We start from the raw sequence: 5,704 nt of genomic DNA, 5'->3' as shown, positions 1-5,704 counted from the left end.
CAATGCTGTAGTACCTCCTATTTTGATATATTCGTCGACTGCATCAGTTGCAACACCATATGCTAGCATTCGCATGGCAGTAGTACATTTTGCCAATGGAGATATACCTTCTTTATTGGCTGCATCAACTCGCTGGGTGAAGTAGTTGTCATTGCTTGATAGGTCTCCAACGATCCGAAGAAAAACATGTTTTCGCATCCTGAATCGCCGACGAAATATTGCATCATCATATGTTGGTTGATTCGCAAAGTAATCATCAATAAGCCTTTGATTTGCAGCAACATGATCTCTTTTGAAGTATTTTCTCTTGCTGCGAGGTGTTTGTTCTTCAACAAATTTTTTTCGACGCTCTCTAAACCGATTAACGATGTATCTCTCTTCAATTTCAGACTGTTTTTTGTAAGCTTCAATATCAAAAGGAAATTCTGACGGATCCATTGATATTTTTGTAAGCTATGATTTGTGTTGTTGGTACATTTATGAAATAAAGAGTCTCCATTTATAAAAGATCGAGTGGCTGAAATTTTTGGACTTCAAACCAATATTAAAATGACATAATTAATAGATAAGATTAGATTCTCTCACAAAAGCCAAAAGTCACGGATTGAATACAAACAAAACTATTAAAGTTGAAAAAGACATACCCAATATTAAAGTAGAACGAGACAAACACATATTATTTAAGTAGAAAAAAACAAACACACAATATTAAAGTAAAAAAACAAACACACATAATTAAAGTAGAAAAATACAGATTATTAAATCATAAAGACTTGACATCATTAATTTACAAATAGATCGTGGCTCAACTTCTCCAACAGCTGTTTGTTCTTGTCGTCGAGATGCTCTTTTTCACTTAGCTTCATGAACATCTTCATCTTCTTAGCTTGAGTCTTTTCTTTCATCAATTGGTTTGCCTCCTCTTGTCTCTTGGCTATTTTGTCCAATCGTTCCAATTCTTGTTCTTTGAATTGTTTGAATTCATTCCACTCTTCGTTGACCATCTCCAAAGTTACACCGACGTTTTTCTTTTTACCTTTTTTTTTGTTGCGTCTCTCCCCATTGGACGAACACTAGATCCGACAGAGTTAGAGTCACTTGCATCATTTTCGCGGGATCTCTTAGATCCACTACTTGAACCACTGTTTCCTCCTACCTGGCTACCATACCGTGGTTGATCACGGAGAGCATGCCATTCTGACATTAAATTGAAATGTTCATTCTTACCACCTGAATATATTTCATGCGCTTTTGGTAGGACATCATTCTCCGACCACCCACTTTGTTGCATACGCGTAGCATTATCGTACGCACCAACCCATTGGCTCAACGTTTTGCTCATATAGTTGTAATGGTTTCTGCACGAAGCTCCATCTCGTGGAGGATTAAATGAGCAATGCTCATTACAGTTTTCAGCAATTTTCCCCCAATATGCTTCACTTTTTTGGTTCCTGCCAACAACACTATCAGTTCCATACTTAATCCAACCACTAATTAGCACCAAATTTTGATCAGTGGTCCATTTCGGGCTTTTGCGGCGAGCATGAGTTGAATCTTCTTCATTTTCCTTTCGAGTGCCTTCATTGACAGCGCTCGTGACACCAAGACCTATTTGTGTAGAAAATTCTGGAAATTCGGTTGTTCCAATATTTGGTACAACATCATTACCCATTGAAGCTGAAGAAATAGGAGGCCTTTGAGATAAATTTGGCATCACCGATCCGTAATACGGAGGATAGATTGGAACAGATGATGGCATAAAGAAATTTGGTGCAAAACCATAATTTGGTATATTTTGGGGTGTGTTTGAAGGTTGATTTTGAAAATGATAGTTGTTGGGATTTGGATAGTTGAAAGGAAAATTTGACGAATTTTGAGTGTTAAATGGATTATTATTGTGATCCATTTGCAAAAGAAAAAGAGTTTAAACACAATTTTTTTTAATTGAATGCTAATACAAAAATTATAGTGAAAATTGGTTTTTTTATGTATCCAAATGAAGTGAGAGTAGTCTCTTTTTATAGATCATAAAAAATCATGAATTTTCATATAATTTTTTTTATATATAAAAAAATGATTACTATAAAATAATTGAGTTTTAATAATTGGAGGAGATAAGGATCTCAAAAGAATTTGATTAACCAATGAAAATATAGGAGCTGATTTAAAGAAGATAAATGTTTTTTTTTTCTGTGGAATGGTTGCGTGAATCTCACTTGCTCAACTTTCTCTCCATTCACTTGTCGCCACGTGTCTCTGTGTCACCACTTTTTTAAAATTCAACTAGTTGAATTAATCAACTGAATGTAATCCACGTAACAATTTTGTTTCATTCAACTAGCCCATTGCAAGCATTAAACTGTTGAATCTAAAATTCAACTAGCCCATTGCAAGTAGTCTTACAAGGATACGTTATCGTCTTCAGAACAGAACCGGACCACTATAGTCCTGACCTATGATGGGTCATATTTCAATTTAAATGAGCAACAAAATTTGGAAAAATGCAACCAGTAACCTTCCTTAACTTTGAAACCAGCATTAGGATCAAACTTCCACAATTTGAGCAATTGTATGTTGAAGATTTTGTTACTGGTTGGATTTTCTTTTTTGACGTTAACTGTTTGGACTTTTTTATCTTTTAAGATCTTGTATTGTCCCGTCATTTATCAAATAATCATTTTTCGCTCTAAAGAACAACTATCAAAATATGTTTTCTGAGAATATCATGAACACCTCGTAAAATCCGTTGAGATCAAAATGTGTGCTTTTAGTTGATATATAGTATACCAAGGTATCTCAGTGCCTCGGTGAGATAGGACTCTCCCAGGCACGATTACCAACACAAGGCAGCAACGTCTCCAAAGTTTAAAAGAGTTGACAACGACATCTCAGTAAGAAGCCTCTTTTGGAAAGAAACTTTCGATCCGTTCTCGACACCCGATTGGAAGCCCTAGTATCTTGCCAAAAGTAGCGTCCTCCAGCAAAGTCCTTCTTCAGATCTCAAACAGTTTTCACCTCACTCTCACCAAGAATCACCTACTTTATCTTCAGTTTCAAGGCCAAGGTGTGTTCTGAAGGAAAACGCAACCCAAAACGTAGTACCTACAAATCCCTGAAGATTTCAAACTGTAAACAACATGGCAAGACGTCTTTCAAGAGAGGAGAAAGGGAAAGGCCCACTGCATGATGATCATGGAAAACAAATCAAAAGGATAAAGGCCCCTAGTGTTGATAACTCAGCTTTAATCAAGGAAATGAGTTTACCCTCATTGGACGGGTCAATAACCCTCAGGAGCAAAGGATTTGGGCACTCATTCCGGCGCTACCTGGCAAATGGCATCTCCAAGGAAGAGCCGTAGGGTCAGATCTAGGAAATGGATGCTTCCAGTTCAGATTCGAAAATGAAGAAGATCTAGGGAGAGTTTTGGAGAACAGACCATACCATTTCGCTTACTGGATGGTTATCATCCAACGATGGGAACCGGTGATATCAAACTCATTTCCCTCACAGATCCCCTTCTGGGTGCGCATCAAAGGTCTCCCTCTCCACTTCTGGGTTGATGATATGGTACGTAACATAGGCAAGGATTTGGGAGAGTTTCAGGATCATGAGCTGACCAAGACATCGGCAAGGGTTAAAGTTCTAGTAGATGGTCTAAAACCTTTAACCAAAGAAGCTATCGTTGAGTTTGACTCGGGAGAAGAGAGCTTAATTTACCTTGAGTATGAAAAGCTAGAGAACCACTGCTCCCTCTGCTACGCTTTGTCTCACCTGAGAAAGGATTGCCCTACTTCAAAGGGGGTCCAACAAAATGGAGGGTTACAAAGTCTACAAAACGAAGAGGAAGCCAAACAGAAGGATGACAAAAACTATGAGCATGTCAAAATGTACCGCAGCGGGGACCACCGGGATCTTGAGTATAGGTCCAGAGAAATAACACCCTATTCTCCACGAGAGGGTAGAAAGGTTTTGGAAAAAAGCCAGCCTACGGCGGCCTTTCATGAAAGGATTGACCGTCACGGCAACAGCTTTGGAGCTAGAGTGGAGACGAAGCAAACCCGGGTCCCCCCACCCGCAAAAGTCTTGGAAAAGTCAAGAGATGAAATGCTCAGCTGGAGAAATAAGAGGGTGGAAGACGAGTCTGATCGGCTAGACTACAACTCCCCACCCTATACAAAGAGAAGAGAGCCACTGACAGGGAGAGGACTTAACAGAAGACCACCTTTCCTTTAGAAAGGCTTAAATGAGTGGAGAGTTAAAACAACTCGCGTACCTCTGGCGACAGAGGAAACAGGCCCCACAGCCTTCACAGCAGCACACAACTCTGCAGGGAGTAACATACAACATCAAGATGCTCTGACTTTAACAAGTGGCCAAACAGAAGAACAAATTGTCCAAGAGCTGAACGAGGTAACATTACAGTACCTGAATTGTCCAGATCCCACGGAGGCAGCAGCAAGAAGACAAAGGGTCCTGGCAGGAGATGCGAAAGGCTTAATAGAAGAAACAGCAGCAAGACTTATGAAGTTACAAGGGGGCCATATCAGTGAGGGAATGGGAAATTCCCAAAGTGGTCAGAACCTTATACCTCAGTCAAAAGAACAAATTATGCAAGATCTTCACGAAGTCACAAAGCAGTATCTGAGTTGCGTCGACCCGGTCGAAGCAGCAGCAAGAAGACAACGAGTGCTGGCCAGTTGTGCAGAAGGCCTAATGGAGACTAATGTGAACTCCATCCTAGCGGTATCAGCAGAGCAGAGACGACCTCTCTCCCCGTGGGAACGGGGTATTAGATCAGAGAGCCCCCCCAGGAATAGATTTCGATACAGCGATGCAACCTTCAGATGTGGAGATCACACCTCCACCAAAGGAGATGAACCGGGAAGCCCAGCATCAGGATCCAGAAGGACTTCAGATTCAAACAGACATAGGAACTGAAGAAGTAACCCCTACACGGCTCAAATCAATCATAGTTAGTCCAAAGGAGGGAAACGAAGTAGAACAGGAGATAATAGGAAACTCGATGGAAGTGGCTGATGATGAGGAAACACTACGAAGTTTTCAAACAAAGACTAAAAACAGAGGATCAAAGGCAACAAAGAAGCGTTCACCACGGCTATCCCCTAATATCCTCAGAGGAGCAAGCTTTAAAAAAAGGAAACTGTCTCAGATTCATACCTCACCAAGTAATGGGAGGAAGCGGGGGAATGGAGAAGTATCTAAACGCCAGGTGATATCAAGCTCAGAAAACAGAGAACAATTGAAAGCTACGGTAGCATCAAGACCTGTACGAAACCCAGCGATACAGTTAATTACAGCTTCACTAAAAGACAAGCAAGGAAAGCAAGGTGAAGCAAGGAAAAAAGTATTACCTGAACAGATAAGGGAAACAGCAGGACCTTCACGAAGGGAGCCAAAGACCTCGACCAAAAAAACCACAGCTGTGCCAAACAAGAAGCATGATTTTCGGTTAGGCCCACTTCGGGCTCCTTAGACTTTCTGAGCTGGAACTGTTGTGGGTTGGGGAACCCCATCACAGTCCAGCGTCTGAAAGAGTTACACAGAAGGAACTCACCTGATGTAACCTTTCTCATGGAAATCAAAAATCCCACAGAAATGGTGCTGAAGGAACTACATTGGTTCAAAGACTACAACTATGTTGCAGTAACGCCGCATAGCCCTGCGGGGGGGGGGGGGGGGCCT

General features: G+C 40.8%; 1 pseudogene; it reads right to left on the bottom strand.

Moving 5' to 3' along the window:
• Positions 1-1,906, bottom strand: part of LOC106331265 — a 2,725-nt pseudogene extending 819 nt beyond the window's left edge.
• Positions 1,907-5,704: the final 3,798 nt, after the last annotated feature.

The sequence above is a fragment of the Brassica oleracea genome, chromosome C1 (assembly GCF_000695525.1).
Source record: "Brassica oleracea var. oleracea cultivar TO1000 chromosome C1, BOL, whole genome shotgun sequence".
Lineage (NCBI taxonomy): Eukaryota > Viridiplantae > Streptophyta > Magnoliopsida > Brassicales > Brassicaceae > Brassica > Brassica oleracea.
Note: the sequence above shows the minus strand (reverse complement) of the source record. Positions and strands in the feature narration are given on the sequence as shown.